Here is a 20,762-nt window from a genome sequence, read left to right on the forward strand (position 1 = left end):
GCAGGGACTTCTCTGGAAGTCCACTAGTTAAGATTCTGTATTTCTACTGCAGGGTTGCAGGTTCGATCCCTGGCCAGAGAACTAAGATCCCACATGCTGCACTGCCCCCTTCCTCTCAAAAGCAACACACAAATACAGTAAAATCCCCCACTTACAAACCTTCAAGTTTCGAAGATGTGAACATGCGTTCCTATGTCCAGTCATGTAAGTTAGTTCACATGTCTGGTGTACACTGTCATGTGCATCCATCCTCTACAAATGGTTGTGATTTTGTGTACTTTACCGTACGGCACTGATAGAGTACAGTAGTGCAGTATCTTTATTTCAAGCCCCGGATGTTGGGAAGCAAGCATAAAAGCAGTGGTATATAGTCAATTGTGTTGGTCAGGTACAGAGGCTAACTTTATTGGACTTACAGACAAATTGGACTTACGAACATGCTCTCAGAGTGGAACTGAGTTGTATGTAGGGGATTAACTGTGTGTGTGTGTCTATAACAATAGGGATTCTTCTATTTGAGGAGTCAGCCACCAGAGGGTGGCACACATTCTCTCTTTCTCCATGGAGGGTGAACATTATCTGACTTGTTACTGATATAACTTACTGCAGGAAGGACTGGGCCCCTGTCTGCTTGCTTTCCCTGCCCCTGAGTTACCTCCTGCCCTCATCTGCTGGGGTCTGGGCTGTGTCAGAGCATTCCCTCTGGTTTCCTGGTTTCTAGCCTTCCATGGTGCTGCCAGAGAGGTATTTATGACTACACAGCTTTCTTGTTTAAAATTCTTCATGGGCATTGTCTCTTTAGGGGATTCCGTGGCATCTATTTTAGCCATTTATCATAGGAAATTGCAATGGTTTGTTTATGTGCCTGCCTTCTACACAAGCATCCTCTAAGATGAGATCTTAGCTCCATTCTTTCTTTATTTTTGTTTTTGGTAGCCCGAACTCCTAGCCGGATTAAATGAAGATTCTGTCATCATTGAGAAACTCTACCATCCCTATAACATTTTGACACACATAGAAGTTCACTCACTGTCTTTGCCTTGCCTCTGATTTACATACTAGAAGACAAAGGAGGGGTCTGAAATGATGCCTTGAGGGGGGCATTCCTTGTTATAGCCACTTGAAGAGGGCTCTGGAGTTCACCATTGCTTGAAACATACATTTATGTACTTTAAAAATTGAACATCTTAAAGGGGATTTGCTCACAGCTGACAGCAAGAAGGATATCTGGGCTAGACACTGAGGTATGCGATAGGTGGGGTGCCTGGGAGCTCAGGAGGGAGTAAGACAGTTGTCCCAGGGGAGGTTTCCAACAAAATACTTAGGTCTCGCAATCAAGGTGGGGCTGGCCTTGTTTGCACCAGCAGTGCCTCTCCTGGACCATTTTGACACCAGAGCTCTGTTTTACTAACCCGGATAAATGGTCATTAAAAAAGTTTTGATTCTTTTTTACTTGGGAACGTGCAGGCACATGATAAAAAAGAAACTCAAGTAGTACAAAAGGACAAAATAAAATTTGTTTTACAAAGAGCAAGCAAGAATCTTTCATTTTGTCTATTTCGTCTTCCTTAGTTTTTATTTTTCCTCATAGAAAATGCGCTCCTTTCCCCAATGTTTGAAACTACTTTATTTTCAAAAGGATTGGTCAGTTATCATCATAGTTTTATAAGCTTCCTGATCTGAGTTTTAAAGAGGTCCCATCTAAAATGTGGTCATGCAGTTATTCATATTTATACACATTCTCCTCAACTTGGGGTTTACCAAACTCATAACACACTTACCTACATCAGCATTGAGCAGCTGGTGTAGGATATTGGCTAGAAATGAGCATGGTGGGAAAATCAGATGCCTAGTTTCTGCACCAATTAGTTGCAAATGAAAGTTGGATTGAAACCCTCAGAATAACTTGAGTGTGCAGCCTTTCCCTTCTCACATCTTGCTGGCAAACGATGTCCAGCATGGGAAAAAAAAATCTGGAGTTGAATAGAGGATTATTCTGTTTTGTCTAGACATAAATCTATGCCTAGACTTAGAAGAATTTAGAAGAATAGGTGAAAACTATTGCTATATCTAAATAATTTCCAGTTGTATGAGATCTTGAGGCAAAAATATTTTCAAGGAATGTTGATATTTCAAAGAAGCAAAGGAGACTTCTATATTTTGGATTTGATGATTACTTAATACGGACTCCATTTTGAAGATATAAAAATTTAAAGGGTGTTGACAATTTAAATATTTCTTAATGTGGTCCCTATTGCATTGTTTAAAAAGCTGTGGAAATGAAAAAAAAAAAAAAGATTACAGACTGGAAGCATGCTAAAGCTTTGGGGAAAATCTGGTGTTTCAAAGGCAGGTGATAAAAAGAATCAAGAAAAAATATCTTGAGACACAAAACAAGAGAACCCATTGGAGAAAGGGATTTTTATGACAATTTGAAGGTTCCAAAGCATGTTGACCTATATAGTTGTCATTCAAGATGAAAGCGTTTGGTGTTTTGCTACATGTAGAGAGGCGTTCGGTAAAAATTGTTGCTGGTGATGAAAAGTTTATTATGGAGAAAAAAGGAATTTTGTGGACGAAGGAAAGGAAATTTGTAAGACAATACATCACAAATGTCTTAAATGACCTTAGAATATTTTAAAAAATATAGATAACTGGGAACTTCCTTGGTGGTCCAGTGGTTAGGACTGTATGCTCCCAATGCAGGGGGCACAGGTTTGATACCTGTTCAGGGAACTAAGATCCTGCATACCACATAGGCTGCACAGCTAAAAAGAGTAAAGTTAACTGAGTCATGTAATAACGTATAATGTAAAATAATCTGAAAAATGAAAAAAATATGTACATATAACTGAATTACTTTGCACTATACCTGAAACATTATAAATCAACTACAATACAAAATTTTAAAAAGGTATATAGATAACTGAGTAAACTATTTTCTTCAAGTATACAATAAAGATTTGAAGTGATTATGTGAGCAAATAAATTAATTCATTCTACCCTAAAACATTTCAGATAGAAATAAAAATTGAATTTCCGTAGCTTTCTGTGCTGTGCTTAGTCAGTCGTGTCCAACTCTTTGTAACCCCATGGACTGTAACCCCATGGACTGTAGCCCACCAGGCTCCTCTGTCCGTGGGATTCTCCAGGCAAGAACACTGGAGTGGGTTGCCATGCTCTCCTCCAGGGGCTCTTCCCAACTCAGGGATTGAACCCAGGTCTCCTGCATTGGAAGTGGATTCTTTGCCAGACTGAGTTACCAGGGAAGCCCTAGATTACTGGAGTGGGTAGCCTATCCCTCTTCAGGGGATCTACCCGACCCAGGAATCAAACTGGGGTCTCCTGCATTGCAGGCAGATTCTTTACCAGCTGAGCTACCAGGGAACCCCCAGTAGCTTTTTATTGACATACAATGTTCAGTGATTCACCTAACCTGGTAAAAGCATGTGTTATAGATAACTGTTCAGATTATATATTAAATATTTACTGTGATTTCTGAAGTTCACATGTTGACAAGCTTTTTTTTTTTGGTTTTTAACATGGACCATTTTTAAAGCCTTAATTGAATTTGTGACAATATTGATTGCTTCTGTTTTACATTTTTGGTTTTTTGGTTGCAAAGCATGTGGGAATCTTAGCTCCCCAACCAGGGATAGAATCTGCACTCCCTGCATTGTCTTAACCGCTGGACCACCAGGAAAGTCACCATTGACTCTTTTTTTTTTTTTTTAATAGGTTCCCTTTAAACATTTATTTATTTATTTATTTTTTGCTATGCTGGGTCTTTGTTGCTGTGAGGGCTTTTCTCTAGTTGAGGAGAGGGGGTGGGGGCAAGGAGGGACTCCTCTCCATTTGAGGAACTCAGCCTTGTATTTACAGTGGCTTTTCTTGTTGCAGAACATGGGCTCTAACGTGTGTAGTCTTTAGTAGTTGTGGCTCCAGAGCTCTAGCGCGCAGGCTCAGTAGTTGTGGTGTATGGTCTTAGTTGCTCTGGGGTTTGTGGGATCTTCCCAGATCAGGAATAGAAGCAGTGTCTGCTGCATGGCAGGGGGATTCCTTACCACTGAGCCAGGAGGAAAGCCCCCACTGATTATTCTTAAAGAAATGTTTTCAAGATAGATTCCTCTCCTAGGATTCCTTTCTTCTAGGGAATATCTCTTTTATTCTAGTATTTACACAAAGATAATGCCCTGATGTTTTTCCATTTTAGAGCAAAGTTTGTTGGAGGGGAGTCCAGAATTAGAAAAACAAAGACAATTTGAAATGCATACTCCTTCATTTGAGGATTTTTCACCAGATTTGCTTTGCTGCCAGGGTCCAGTTGGCCGATCTTTCTTACCCTGTTTTGCCTCCATGATTTTGTTTGGGGTGAAGGAATGGAGAAGACGGTTGACCCTGAGCTGTATCTGAAGTTGGCTGTGGGGTGATGGGGGAACGGAGTGTCCTCTCCTGCTCAGGGAAGATGCCTTTCATTCACCACAGGACGAGGAGCCTCCGGGCACATCCTACATAGGGCTGTTTTAATTCTCACCGAGGTCAGAAGATTTCCTTTCCCTCAGGGTTCGCAGTCATTTGCAATCTCCCAATCTTTCCACTACCCATTAGACAAACTCTCTGCCATAAACTGGACAGAACTTCATAAGACAGAGTTCCCCACCACACGGGGTAGTGCTGGGATGGCAGAGCTCCCTTCTGCGGGGAAGAGGGAAGGGAAACCTGCCAAGGGCTGGGAGTCAGTTGCCTGGCAATGTGCAGACTCTCTCAGTGACAGTCCACACCCCAGAAGGTAGATATGTGCACTTCTCCTTACAGAGAAAGAAGGCAGCCAGGGGAACCCAGCACGGACTCACAGGGCGAGGAGGAACATCACATAGCAGGAACTCCAAAAAACCCATAAACAAAACTTGTGGTTTTAGACCTTGTAGAAGTGAAAGGAGAAAAAGAGGTAAGAAGGACGAGGACTCATGCTTCCATGGAGGAAAGCAGTCCTAGCAGAGGTGAGGCTGGGAAGTCAGTCAGCAATAAGTTTATTCACCTTGCAATGACTGAATTAAAAAAAAAATATCTGAGGGGCCCCCTTTTGTTGCCAGATAATTGTTTAGGAGCCAAAACTCCATTAGTGAAAGACCAAGTCTCTCCTATCATGGAATTTATGAATAAACTGAATAAAGAAGACGTGGCATATATATATATATATACACACACACAATGGAATGAAAGAATGAAATAATGCCATTTGCAGCAACAATGATGGACCTAGACATTGTCATACTAAGCAAAGTAAGCCAGAAAGAGAAAGACAAATACCATATGTTATCACTTGTATGTGGAATCTAAAATATGACACAAATGAACTTATCTGTGAAACAGAAACAGACTCACAGATGGAGAGAACAGACCTGTGGTTGCCAAGGGGAAGGGAGCTGGGAGAGGGATGGAGTGGGAGGTTGAGGTTAGCAGATATGAGCTATTATGTATAGAATGGATGAACAACAAGGTCCTACTGTGTAGCACAGGAAAGCATATTCAATATTCTGTGATAAGCCATAACGGAAAAGAATAGGAAAAAGAATGTGTGTGTATATATATATATATATGTATGAGAATGTATATATGTATACATATGAGTCACTTTTTCTGTAGAGTAGAAATTAACATTGTAAATGTGATATTCCAGTAATAGAGACAGATAACCAGGTATCTCATTAAACAAATAAATAGACCATGTAAGTTCAACTGGTAATAGGTGCTGGGAAGTAAAATAAACCAGGGACTAAAGAGTAATGTGTTTGTGCTTAACTGATAAAGAATCAGGGAAGGCTTCTAGGAGGAGGTGCTATTTCAACAGAGCACTTGGAATGAGGCGTGAACAAGTCATGTGTGTGATTTGTTACTAAAACTAGGGAGTTCTTTTCTTTCCCTCAAGATTAGGATGGAGGTTGTCCCCAGAAGTGGGACCACAGCCCCACTTCTGGAATCACAAAGAGACCAGGGAATTAGAGATCTTCTGTAGCCACGGGAATGGAGGGGACTAATGTCAGAGTTGCGGCTGGGCTACTGGATCTGAGAAGGGGTGAAGGGGCGGCAATACCCCCAGTTCCTGTGAAGCCGTGACCCACATTTCAAGCTGGGATGACAGGGGGTGGAGGAAAAGGTGTGGTTGGCTCTGGAGGGGTAGGACATGAATTCCAGCACTGTCACTCATCCACTGGCTGACCTGGGCAAGGTATTTGACCTCTCTATGCATCAGTTTATTTATCTGGAGAATGGGGTTTGAAAGGTCCTTCTGTCATAGGGTTATGGCTTAGATTAACTGAGCTAATATGTATGTAGCATCCTTAAGATAGTGCCTGGCACATAATAAATTCTATACATCCGTGGCTTTTTAAAATTGGAGTATAATTGCTTTACAATGTTGTGTAAGTTTCTGTTGTACAGAGAAGTGGGTTGGCTCTATGTACATATATATCCACTCCCTCCTCGGCCTCCCTCCCGCCATCCCACCCCTCTAGGTCATCACAGGGCATTTAACTGAGCGCCCTGTGCTTACAGTTGCTTCCCGCTAGTTATCTGTTTTATACATGGCAGTGTATATATGTCAAACTTAATCTCACAATTCATCCCACTCTCTCTTTCCCCCAGCTCCCCACCCACTCTGTATACACATGTCTGTTCTCTACATCTGTATCTCTATTCCTGCTTTGGGAATAAGTTCACCTGTACCATTTTTCTATATTCCAATATAAGCGATAATACATGATACTTGTTTTTCTCTTTCTTACTTCACTCTGTATGACAGTCTCTCGTTCCATCCAAGTCTCTACAGATGACCTAATTTCCTTCCTTTCTATGCAGCCCCCTGGGATGTAGCCCACCAGACTCCTCTATCCACGGAATTTTCCAGGCAAGAATATTGGAGTGGGTAGTCCTTCTCTTCACTAGGGGATCTTCTTGACCCAGGGATCGAACCCAGATCTCCTGCATTGCAGATGGGTACTTCACCATCTGAGCCACCAGGGAAACCCCCCAAATATGGAATGCTTCATGAATTTGCATGTCATCCTTGCTCAGGGGCCATGCTAGTCTTCTCTATAACATTCCAATTTTAGTATATGTGCTGCCAAAGCAAGCACTTTTAATGGCCAAGTAGAATTCCCCTGTATATAAGTGCCACATCTTCTCTATGTGTTCCTCTGTTGTTGGCCTGTGGCTGTTATTAACATATCACCCTCCTCAGGGGACCCAAAGCTTTCCCCGCTTTTCCTGCACTCCTGTTCAGGAGGCTGGTTAAACATGGCTGACAATAAGTCATTATTTTACCCTGTTGAAACCAGTGTCTTCAGGATGTATGTGGCCCCTGCAACTTTCCTTACTTAATCCAAACATAAAAGGCTGAATGTTTTCACCTTCCAAACAGCATGGTGAAAGGCACAGGCGAAATGCTGGGGTTTCTAGGAGCTTTTGCTGACTCCTGGAGAGGATTGCTTCCATAGCAATGGATGCAACTTTCTGGCCTCTATCTACATAGACCTGAGTGGGGGGAAATTACACATTGAGTCTTCCTTCAGAAATCTAGTGACATCTTTGCTGTTGTTGTTCAGTCGCTCAGTTGTGTCCGACTCTTTGCAACCCCATGGACAGCAGCACCTTAAGCACTATGTCTTTTAAGTCCCTTTGCAGAGAATTCTACTCTATAGCTTGAAGGAATATGTAACAGAAATAGAGAACTTGGTGATCGTTAAAAAAAAAAAAATGCCCTTCCTATCATGCCACTCCTCTGCCTGAGACGTTTTATTTGCTTATTTTTTAAAAATTTTCATTTGTTTATTGAGTTGTGCTGAATCTTAGTTGCAGCACGCAGGATTCTGGCTCTTCATTGCTGCATGCAGCAATATAACTGTGGCATGCAAACTCTTAGTTGTGGCATGTGAGATCTAGTTCCCTGACCAAGGGTTGCACCCAGGTCCCTGCATTGGGAGTGTGGGGTCTTAGCCACTGAACCACCAGGAAAGTCCCATGTAGAAGACATTTTAATATTAAAAGTGGCCCATTGCTTTCTGGACAAAGTGCAAGCTCCGGCTTGAGAACATTCTTGCTCAGCCCCTACTTGCCTTTCCAGCTCCGTTGATCCACTCCCTGCAGGCCTCCCCATGGAACACCTTCCAGTTCTTGCAGCTAGTTAAGTTCTTTCTGTTCTCCACTTTTTTTTTCCTGACTGTGCCTCACAGCGTGCAGGACCTTAGTTCCCTGATCTGGGATTGAACTCACATCCCCTGCAGTGGAGATGCGGAGTCTTAGCCATGGGACCCCGGGGAAGTCCCTGGCCTTCACTTCTGCTGTGTACTGCTCCTCAGCCTAGAGCATGGCTCCCTGATCCCTAGCCTCTGCTGTCCTTTACCTGACCAACCCTAATTCATCCCGAAAGTCTCTGCTTACCATTCTTTCTTCAGGGCAGCCCTCTCTCTCTGCTTACCATTCTTTCTTCAGGGCAGCCCTCTCGGGTCTTCCAAGTCTGGGTTAGAGGCCCCTGTTAGAGGCTGACTTAGCAGCTGTTACTTTCCTCATGACTGACAGTATCAAATTGTGACTCAGAGAGGTCTGAGAACCTCCTCAAATGTTCCTCATCCAGCTGGACCTTCGGTGTCAAGAGTAGGAATTGATGAGTTTATAGACTGAAGGCATGTTCTTTGCTTTCCAGGGGTTTGCAGTTTGTTTGATGGGAGAGCTGAAGGTTACACTGAACACACAGTTCAGTGAGTTTCTCCAGTGAGTGGGTTTCTAGGAAGATTTTGCCCAAAGTCGGATCACAGAAGACAGACAGCATTGAGAGCTGAGGCTGGGGAAGCAAGCAGGGGGCCAATCACAAAGCCTTTGTAAGTGAGATGAAAGAGTGTGGACTCATGAGAGCACAGTAGGTGACAGAGGAGAGTGTTAAGCGAGGGAGATTGGCTTTCCTCAAAGCTGACCACGACAAAACAATTACACGCGTCTAATCTGCACAGTCCAGCCCTGATTAGCTTCTTTTCCTTCAGAGTTGGGAAGCCTCACTTTTCAGACTCACGTCAATGTGTCACATCCCAACGCTGCCCCTCATCAGCTGTGCAACCTTATACAAGTGAGTTCATCCTCCAAACAGCAATATCGTTATAGAAACAACAGCAACAATACCAGGACCTACTTATCTGGATTTTGAGAATTAAAGGAGATAATAAAGCAAAGGGACTGGAAAAGAACATGGAAGTAAATCATAACAACAGTGGACAGTAACAGTGACAGTAGAAATAATAATAGGAATCCTACACATGAAAAGATGCTCAAGATTGCTAATTATTAGAAAAGTGCAAATCAAAACTACAATTGAGGTACCACCTCACACCAATCAGAAGGCCATCACCAAAAAGTCTAAAATAATAAATGCTGGAGAGGGTGTGGAGAAAAGAGAATCCTCCTATACTGTTAGTGGGAATATAATTGATACAGCCACTATGGGAAACAGTATGGAGGTTCTTTACAAAACTGAAAATAGAGTTACCATATGACTCTGCAATCCCACTCCTGGCATATATCCGGAGAAACTCTAATTTGAAAAGATACCTGAACCCCAATGTTCACAGTCGCACTGTTTACAGTAGCCAAGACATGGAAGCAACCTGGATGCCCATCAACAAATGAATGGATAATGAAGATGTGGTATAGGCTTCTGTGGTGGTCTGGTGGTTGAGAATCTGCCTGCCAGTGCAGGGCACATGGGTTCTGTCCCTGCTCCGGGAAGGTCAGACATGCCGTGAAGCACTAAGCCCCTGTGCTGTAACTACCCAGGCCACAGGCCACAGCTACTGAAACCTGAGCACCTGGAGCCCGTGCACTTTTCACAACTAGAGAGAGCCCACACAGAGCAACAAAGACCCAGCACAGCCAAAAATAAGTAAAATTTAAAAAAGGAAGATGTGGGACATAGATACAATGGAATACTACTCAACCATGAAAAAGAACGAAATAATGTCATTTGCAGCAACACAGATGGACATGGAGATTGTCATACTGAGTGAAGCAAGTCAGAGAAAGACAAATATATAATATTACTTATATGTGGAATCTAAAAAATGATACAAATGAACTTATCTGTAAAACAGAAATAGCTTCACAGACATAGAAAAATTGCTTGTGGTTACCAAAGGGGACAGGATTAGGAGGGCTAAATTAGGAGCTTGGGATTAACAGATATGTACAACTACATATAAAATAGATAATCAACAAGGACTTACTGTATAGCAAGGGGTACTGTATTCATTATCTTATAATAAACTATAATAAAAAAGAATCTGAAAAAGAATATATATATATATATGTATCTGAATCACTTTGCTATACGCCTGAAACTAATGCAACATTGTAAATTGGCTATATGTCAATAAAACATAGTAAGAGGGCTACAGATATTCTTTCAACCTAACAGCGTACAGGGGCTGTTCACAGGGTTGTTAACTCTGGGAGCTATGATGAGGCCTTATATTGTGCAGATGCTGTTTCCTGAGGGCAGCCCCCTGGGAGGTCTCCCTCGCCCACCTCCACCCCCCATCCCTCCTCTATTACACAGGGTTGGCACTGCACCCTTAGTAGGGAGTCCCTGGAGCTAAAGGATCCCTCCACTAGAACAGAAGTGGGATGTGGAGGGGAGGAGGGGAGGAGGGGAGAGAGGAAAGGACCGAAGGGTCTGAGTGGGTAAGAAGAGTCTGGAAATCTTGGGAGAAAGAGGCTTTTCTTCCGACAGGCAGGGATTAGCCATGCACTACCCCCCTCCCCCACATAGCATGCATGTTTGCTTGCATATATGTGCATGTCCACACACACACACACACACACACAGTGAAAAAGTGGGGAGGGGAAGCTTGCAGGAGTGATAGAAAGATATTTATTCTCAGACGTCCCCTTGTGGACTACATAATAGGATAAAATGACTTTAAATTGGGCTAAAAAGACAACTTACAGTGTTTTCCTGTCCCCCGTGTGAGTGTGACAGTCTGGGCTAGAGTCACGCCTCCCTCCCTCTCTTCAGCACCCCAGGGGTGTCGGGCTCAGGTATGTCATTATTACCACTGCTGTAATTATTTTAAGTGAATGCAAGAATCCCTTCCATTGAAGTCCATGGGAGATCTGGATTTCCTTGGGTGATCAAAGTGTAGACTCAAGGTGTGAAAAATGGAGGTCAACTTAGGGTTAATCCTCCCTGGAAATGTGTTTCTATATTTGAAATTAACCTTATCTAAATAATGATTAGAAAGGCAATCATTCTTGGGTATTGAGTTGCATCCCCCATTCTCAAGGCTCTGTCTTCTGTTAAGTCTCCCTCCTCCACCACCATCAGCACCCCCTGCCCCCCACCCATGCTGCTTCAGGCCATTAATCTCTTACCTCTGCTATGTAGATTTGAATTCCCTTTTTAAAGAGATTGGCACAGAGAAAGATTATTGAAACTAACTGAGCTCCCCTCGCCAACCAGGAAGATGAGAACAAGGTGCTTCAGCCTCTTGTCCACGTTGACACCATTCACAACCCATGGCCTATTCTAAGAGCAAATGTGAGTTGCTCACAAATACCAGGGCAGCAGACTCCACACTCAGCTTTCAGAGACAACTCCCTTCTTTCTGAAACCAGGGCCAACAATCCCGTAACTCTGGAGATGAGTTGCCAATGGGGCAGAAATGAAATTGAAACCCTGGGCAAGGTGTAGCCTGGAATCTGTCTATTGAGAGAGTGAAAGGGAGCGAGGGACTCACCTGAGGGCTTTGCTGGGGTGCCCATGATTCCAGTAATAATTAGGGGTAATGGTGTCAAAGTTGAAAAATAAAGGGATTTAAAAAAAATAAGAAAATATATATTTTAGAATGAGTGTCAATCTCTACTTGAGTTTGATATAACATTCTGTTCCTATTATTTAAATTGATTTCATTTTTCAGTATTGATGCTATTTTTTTTTTTCTTAAAGAAGTTGAATTTATTTATTTATTTATTTATTCATAGAATTTTAGCTGCCCTGGGTCTTTGTTTCAACGTACTGACTTCTTGTAGTGGTGCAGGGGCATCTCTAGTTGCAGTGCAGGGGCTTAGTTACCTTATGGCATGTGGGAACTTATTTCCATGACCAGGGATGGAACTCACATCCCCTATACTGGAAGGTGGATTCTCAACCGTGACCTCAAGCGGACCTCCAGGGAAATCCCTCAATACTTACTTTAAAGGCTGTTGGGTTTGTAGGTTTGGATGATTCTGTGATGAAAATCTTTACTGGGGACTCAGTGATTGCTACGAAGATGGACCCCAGAGGGAGGTCCCAGCCAAAGTTGACCTTCCTATGATAGCCTCTGGAAACACCTGATGCTTAGTAGACAGAGGAAATTAAACTCTGATTAAAGTATTTGCAGGGAGCGCATCTGAAAGTGCAGAGGCAATGTGGTTATGCTGCAACCAGGCTACTCTATAGTAAGAGATGCCTTCCAGTTTAATGCCTCCTTAATAAACTATGGAAGGCACAGCAACAATGGTGTTTGCTACTTCTTTTTTTTTTTTTTTTTTTTGGATCTTAGTTCCCTGACTGGGGATTGAACACATGCCCGCTGCATTGGGAACATGGAGTCTTAACCACTGGACCTCCAGAAAAGTCCTGTTTGCTACATTTTTATGCAGCAGCATTTGAACCAATTCATGGTGTCCTTAAAGAATGATTAACTTTCCACCCAGGCTAGGCTGAAGTTTTCTGAACTAGGCTGAAGTTTTCTCCCACTGTCTTTTCGGCCCTTTTTTTCATACTATTGAATTACTGGCTGAGCTGGGGATCTGGTAGCTGGATATGGCCATGTGACCAAGACAGGCCAGTGGTTTACAAGTGAAGGGAGGTGAACCACTTCCTCCTTTGTACTTTCTGTCCTTAAGGGGCAAGGCCATGACCTTTTTTTGCTCTCTGCTCTGCAGGCGAGTAGGTAGGTGTGATAGAGCAACTGGCTGGAACCATGAGATGGAAACTGGAGGATGACAGAGCACATGAAAGAATAACCTGGATCTTTGATGATTATATGGTTTCCATTCCAGCCTTGGATTGCCTTCCCAAACTTTCATGTGAAAGAGAAATAGCTGACCAGCTTTTTAAAGCCTTAGTTGCTGTAATCTTTCTCTAACAGCAACCAAACCTGTCCTTACCCATATATTCACATATCAGGCTAGCAGCGGATGCAGACCGTGTTTATTTGCTTCAAGAGAAGACTGTCCTTTCTCACCTTTCCTTTTCAACACATATTCCTTGCGTATTCCTATGGCAATTTCAATGCAAATGGTAGGTTTTAATGTCATACTATTGGATTGGCCTAAAACTTTGTTCTGGTTTTCTGTGAGAAAAACCCAGATGAACTTTTGGGTCAACCCAATACTTCAGTGTTGTTTGATTTCTGTAGTATTTAGACAGCCACTTACCCATAGAAAGCTATGTTTCTATTCTTCTACGATGAATCAGATGACCCCGTGCATTCGTCTTCAGATGTTTGTTGAGTGCATGTTCTAAGCTAGACTGAGTCTCTGATTTATGACAAACAAACAAATCTCAGATTTACATGCATCACATGCAAAGAAAATGCTGTTTTGTGTTGAGAATTACTTTAGTTGGCTAAGAGGCAGTTTCTAGGAGGAAAAGATAAAGTCTCATGCAAGGTTTCAAAATCTCTTTCCAAATTCTCAAATTTCCATTTTTTAAACTCAGCTTACCGTAGTTTGGCTTCCCTCATAGCTCAGTTGGTAAAGAATCCACCTGTAAAGCGGGAGACGTGAGTTCGATCCCTGGGTTGGGAAGATCCTTTGGAGAAGGGAAAGGCTACCCCCTCCAGTATTCTGGTCTGGAGAATTCCACTGACAGTATAGTCCATGGGGTCGCAAAGAGTCGGACACCACTCAGTGACTTTCACTTCATTCACTTTACTGTAGTTTAGGCAAGTAAAGAACATAGTCACCCATCAGAAGGATGCTTCATTCAGAATTCTAGCTTTGTGTGGACTTTTAGAAAAAGCACTAGGATTTCTGTGTGTTCACATACCCAGAAAGATGCAAGGGCTTTATATACATTGGCTAATGTAGTCCTTACAACATGAGGTGGGTAGTGCACCTTGCTATTATCTCCATTATGGAGATGACAAAACTAACACTCAGAGAGGCTGAGTGACGTGGTAAAGTCTATACAGCTAGCAGTGGCACAGTCAAGACTTGAATCCTGATCTGACTTCCAGATTCTTAAACTCTTAACCCAACTCTATACTGCATAGTTACACACATACTTAAAAACCAGTGGACTTTTTATGATGTTTCTAATAGCTTTTTTCTCTGGCTCAGCTATCATGACCCTATTTTTATGTAGTGCTTATAAATGTCTTGTTGTTAATGTAAAGAAGTCACAGGCAAGAAGCTGGGAAAATATTCTAATAGTATAGTGATTACATCCATGTTATCAACATGTAGAAATATTTTTAAAAATTTTTATTTATTTATTTGGCTTCCCTGGATCTTATTGTCAAGATGTAGAAATACGCACACACTCACACTCACACACACACACACACATACACATATATTTAATAACATTTATTTACTTATTTATTTGGCTGCCCTGGGTCTTAGTTGCAGCATGCTGGATCTAGTTCTAACAAGGGATTGAATCTTGGCCCCCTGCACTGGGAGTGTGGAGTCTTGGCCACTGGACCACCAGGGAAGTCCCAACATGTAGAATTATTTGACTTTGGTTGTTTCTGATAGTGGAGGATAATTGGTAGCACTGATAGCATTGAGAGAAGGAGTTTAATAGCAACGAGCCTCACTGTAACTAAGTGACATCATGATACAGCAATGAATTAACTTTTTCTAAACTAATATATTAAAAAATTAACATTGCATTATTACCTCTATGCTCCTACTGATGAGAACATCTCTAGAACTCTCATTTCTAAATAAAAAGAGCCCTTGATGACTACACTAATCAAATATTCTTTGTGGGCCAAATATTAGTCTTTCTAAGGTATCCTTTTGAACCAAGAGCATTTAGAAACAAGACTAGTGAGGAAAGTGAGTCTATAAGCTAGAGAATTCTATTTTATTCCCTAAATGAAATATAGGTTTAAAGTAATGAGCCCAATTTTCTTATGTGTGAGTGGCTCTGTGGGTGTAGTTCCATAAAAGTTTCAAGTATGACAGTAACAGCAGAATAACTGCAGAGTTGTTTTTTAATTTAAATTTTTATATTTTCCCCTCAATTTCACCCCCCCCACCTTTTTTTTTTTTAAATTTACAGTGGTGCATAGCAAGATGATTTAGTTATATATACAAATACATATATTTTTCACAGATTCTTTTCCCTTGGAGGTTATCATAAAATATTGAGCATAGTTCCCAATTGTATAGTTTTAAATTTTTGTTTATTTATTTGGCTGAGTCAGGTCTTAGCTGCAGCATGCAGGCTCTTAGTTGCAGCATGCAGGATCTAGTTTTCCCATCAGGGATCAAACCCGAGCCCCCTATATTGGGAGCATAGAGTCTTAACCAAAAGAATCATTGGGACACAGTGGTCCTTTGGGATACTTATTTTTAAAAAGTAACAAATTACAGAAAATGTATTCATTGACAGTAAGACTGGAGAAACAGATAGCTTTCTCTCTGGCTAAAATTCTTCCAGCAACCAAATTGCTTATCTGTTTGTGCCTCAGCTGGTTGCTGAATAACTGGTGGAAACCTGTCCTTTCTCTAAGTTAAACTTAAAAAAAATCCCAGCAATCTTCCTAGGAATGTTCTGTGCATCCTGAAAAGTTATTGGTCTTCCTGTTTAACTCTGTGTTCTGAGAAATATGTGAGATTTAAAACTTAGTGATAAAGAGACGTGATGGGCATCTGAAGAGGTGACAGAAGCTCAGTTTCCAAAGGGCAGTCTGTTCAAACTTTTGTTACTCTCATTTCAAATATGAGACAACAGTGCTTTCTGCCCATGTGAATATCCAAGACCAGCAAATGACAGCCCAAGAGAAGAGAGTCTGATAAAAATAAAAATGAAGTTGATTGCCCAGAGCCACCTGCCAGCTGAAACCTGTTGATAAGCGCTCCATAAATTGTAATATGAACAGCTCATCCTCCAGTTTCAGAGGGGAGTCAGCTACACCCACCACAAAGATAACAGTCTCAGGTTTTCCCATCTGGAGGGAAAAGGTTGTAAGTAAGTCTCTTCTTTCTCCTTAACCTAGCTGCTGTGCAAAGGAAACTGGCAGATCAGTGACATTGGTCACCCACACTGATCCTGGTTTCTGCAACCCAAGAGTGGAAACCAAGAGTGCAAACTCTTTCCAAGTCACAGAACAGTGTCTAATGAGTGTCACGTCAGCACCATTAATCACTATTCCTAGGGCCAGAGGATCCTTTGGTTTATGGTGTGACTTCCTGAGCTGGGCTTCTCACTATCAGCAGGATTTATGCCTCATTATTCTCTTGGCTCAAGAGTTCCTCACATTTCATAAGGTTTCCTCTCCCCACAGGATGAGGAGGAAGAGGACGACTCCCATTCTGTACTGTGCATTGCTTTTTTCCTTCGAATTGTGAATGATTTCTGCTCTTCTCCCTCGTAAGCCATGGCTGTAATTGATGGGTTCCTAGATTTATTGGTTCAATTAAGGCTCTGTCTACATGACGCTAACTGGTAGGTTTGGTCTAGTTCCTGATGGAAGTGGTGAGTTGGGTGATGAAAAGGAATGACCTGATTGCTGCTCAGTTGACTAGAACCTGTCCAAGTGGCCCCTGAACTGTGAGGAAATAACCAGGGAACATTCTGTGACAGTGTGATAGAAAGGAAATCTGAAGCCTTTTCAAAATATCTCCTTGACAGGATGTCTTTTGCACCCCCTATTTCTATGGCATAGCAATTCTAGTCTTGTTTCTGCCAAGTATAGCTACCTGTCTATTATTTTATGTTAACCAGCTGTGTATGTATGCATGCTAAGTCGATTCAGTTATGTCTGACTCTTTGCGACCCTGTGGACTGTAGCCTGCCAGGTTCCTCTGTCCATGGGATTCTCCAGGCAAGAATACTGGAGTGGGTTGCCATGCCCTCCTCCAGGGGATCTTCCCAACGCACGGATCGAACCCGTGTCTCTTATGTCTCCTGCATTGGTAGGCAGGTTCTTTACCACTAGGGCCACCTGGGAAGCCCACTAACCAGCTATGGGGTGTCAGTAAAATGTGAGTTTTGGGGCGGTCAGTCATAACAACCCCTTTTAATGAATTCCTGGTCCCCCAAGTTATTCGGATATGATGTCATAAGCTATCCAACCTGAGGGAAACACTCAGGTTGGAAAAGTGATTTAAAACCAACAGAGATGCTATAGCAGACACTGTAGGTAGCCTATTACCCTCTCATTTCCCTAGACTTCCACACTCACAGAACCCCAGCAGACTGAGGTATTTGGGGCCAATGTGCTTGGTGGGTCTTCCCAGCCTCAGGAGTGAACATTGACACTGTAAGTCCATTTCCCTTGCCTGTTCCAGGAATACACGGATTCAGACATGTGACATAAGGAGTCAAATATCTGGAGAAGGAATTGGCTGGAGGTTTTGAGAAAGTTTTGTGCTCTGTGAAAAGTCAGTATGGGAGGAATAGCCATCGTTTTCCACCTCTGGACAAGCTTCTGTGATGGGATGATTTTGGAAGCTGCTGTACCAGTCTTGCCACTTTTGGTGGGAAATGAAGAGCGGGTGGCAGTTCTAACAAGTTGAGGATGGAAAATTGACAGAAACACATTCATTGAAGGGCTAATTATCCTAGAACCATCTTTCCTTGGGTTTTTTGAAAAATTATATGGGATAATGAACCCCTTCTTGTACCCCCTAATAAGGCCCCTAATATACCATTATTTGAGTTTTCTGCAACTTGCAGCTGAAAAACATTCTAACAGATCTAAGCATGAAACCAGGGTAATATCACCATTGAAAGCATGATGTCAAGCTCTGAAACCTTCAGCAAGGCTGATCCTCTTGGCTCTGATATGAGTTGAAGCTCTCTCAAAGAAGCTTTATCAAAGAAAAAAATTAAGTTCTGGATTAAATATCAGGAATCAGAGGAGTCACACATAAATTCAGAGAGGAAGTCAAATCTAGAACTTGATTGTGAGGGCAAAAATGATATTGATTCTTACCGTGAAGACTGAAATATACACACTTTGCTAAGAGAAAGAGGTTAGACACAGGAAGCACATACGTGACAGCTCCTTTATATGAAATATCCAGGACAGGCAAGTCCACAGAAACAAAAGCACATTCGTGTTTGCCAGGGCTGGGAGTTGGGTGGGCTGTGGGAAGGGATTGGGGGGCAAAACAGTACTGGATTTCCTTTATGGATGATGTAAATGTTCTAGAACTAGATAGTGGTGATGGTTCCATAACACTAAATGCACCGTCACTAAACTACATACTTAAGATTATTACATGGCAAAGTTTATGTTATATGTGGTTTTACCACAACCAAAACATTTTTAAAGAAACATGAAATAAGCATAGAGCAACAGCAATGAGATAAAAAGAGGCACTCCTGTTCGTGAACTAAATTCATTCAGCCTTTGAAAAAACTTCATTTTAAAAAGTGTTGTTTTCTTCCACCTTTTAAGATGAATTAAATGGTGGCTATTGACAAAATACATTGTCAGTTGATTGATTATTTATCATGTCCTAAGGGCTACCAATCAGCTGTGAAACATTTATTAGGACCCTGTCTATACCAGGACTGACCTAAGCTCTGAAAATGAGAAGCGAAGAGTTGCTTAAGAAAAACCTTGTCTGAAAACAAAATTTTGATTCTGTTGATTAAGCCTCTTTCATGGACAAAAGCCATATTTATACAAATAAAAAGAGTTACCAGCTCTCAATGGAATGGAGTAAAGTATTTATCTCTAGTTGGAAGTATGAAATTTTGATTGATGTGACCAAGTTCTAGTGAAAAGTGGGGATCAATGTTGCCAATATTTTATGCAGTCTGTTAGGGTAAAGCTATAGTTTCAGTTCCAGTTCAATATGGTTGTCCAATAGAGAGAGAATCTGAGATACTTAGTTAAAGATAAGCTGTCCTTTCACTGTGTATAACAGCATCAATGTCATTACTAATATCCCTGTTACTCTGAGTACTGCAGCTATTATTAAACAATTGAATAGGCTCAATTATCATTACTTAACTGAGACACACATTGCATAATTGAAGCAGTTACTGCTTCTTATTTTTTAGTGAGGATGAATAATTTTATTTCCCAAAACATTTCTTTTGAAACACAACTGACAAAGTAAGTCAATAAGAAGTGGAGAGATTGTTTGGAGAACTGGGCTTCCAGATTGGGCTGGAAGTATGAGTAGGTACACCTTCAAATGTGTACTTGGTTTTTAACAATCCCTCTTTCAAAGGGTGTGTGTTGTGGCTTCCTAAATGTGGATCCATTCTTGGTGGACATGCATTATTAGTTAAGTCTTATCTTTTTCTATCTCTGTCTCATCATTTCTCTGTCTCTTTCTCAAGATTTGTACAAGCTGAAGAAGCCTGGAAGGAAATAACTGTTGTGCCTTTGCTGTATGTGTGTGTATGGGTATGTGCTCAGCCATATCCAACTCTTTGTGACCCCATGGTCTGTAGCCCACCAGGCTCTTTTGTCCATGGAATTTTCCAGGCAAGAATACTGGAGTGGGTAAGCCATTTCTTACTCCAAGGGATGGATATTCCCAACCCAGAGACTGAATCTGCGTCTCTTGCATCTCCTGCATTGGCAGACAGATTCTTTACCACTGAGTCATCTGGGAAGCCCTGCCTTAGATGTCGGACAGAGAAAACTATTTAAGGCAAATTTGCCTGTAATGGCTGTATTCCCTTAGCTCTTAAAAGGAAGACACCTTTAATTTAGAATTGATCTTGGGATGAAGTCCTTTTATAGAGCGTGAACTCCTGTAGGTCAGAGAGTAGTTAAACATAAGACTGGAGATTTCAGTGGCTTTGGGAAAGACTTTAGTGGAATGGCTTTATTCCTTCTTGCTTTGCTACACTGCATGCTGAGGGGATCCTGTGAGATTGGATTTTTGATTTTTTTGGGTTTATCAAAAGGGTACAGGGAAATTTCAGAGTGGGAGATTCACACCCAATCTTTTAGTAATTTTCCAGCAGGCTACACTGAGCTCTGGTTGTAAATCTCAATAGAAGATGGTTTCCTTCCCTCTGCTGGCAACCAGCCTTGTTTTCTCAGACCATTAATCGGTGGAGAGCATCCCCAAACCTTTGCTTCCCCCCTCCTATGAATCTCGAGGTCTCACGGAGTGGGAGAAAGTACAGCTGACAATCTCTGTTTTCTCTTGCGTAGGATGAACCTCCCTTTGATCTTGACCCTTGACTTTATGGCAGCCAGCCACATCCCGGAAGGAAGAAGCAGGATAAGAGTTGGGGCAAGTCATATTTATTTTAGAGGACCCCAAATAGGCAGGGAGAACATTCAAATACGAACAGCTATACATACCATGGAGCAAAGCAGTGCAGAAATCTGCAAAATGTGATTCAGAAAAAGACATCCTTGAAAGGTTTGAAAATCCTAGAATGTCATCTTTCAAGGGACCAGAAACATTATCAGGAAGAATGCACGACCCAAGATCAGTTGCTTTTATGAGATCATGTGATGGCTAGGGGAAGGGTGGACGGAAATCAAAGGATTTGCCTTTCCTACTGGCAT

General features: G+C 41.8%; 1 non-coding gene across 1 annotated transcript; it reads right to left on the reverse strand.

Moving 5' to 3' along the window:
* Nucleotides 1-7,029: 7,029 nt before the first annotated feature.
* LOC136162102 (U6 spliceosomal RNA) lies at nucleotides 7,030-7,136 on the reverse strand. Its single transcript, XR_010661951.1, has one exon. It is a non-coding gene; the product is annotated as a U6 spliceosomal RNA (small nuclear RNA).
* Nucleotides 7,137-20,762: the final 13,626 nt, after the last annotated feature.

This window comes from Muntiacus reevesi, chromosome 2 (assembly GCF_963930625.1).
Source record: "Muntiacus reevesi chromosome 2, mMunRee1.1, whole genome shotgun sequence".
NCBI classification, from domain to species: domain Eukaryota; kingdom Metazoa; phylum Chordata; class Mammalia; order Artiodactyla; family Cervidae; genus Muntiacus; species Muntiacus reevesi.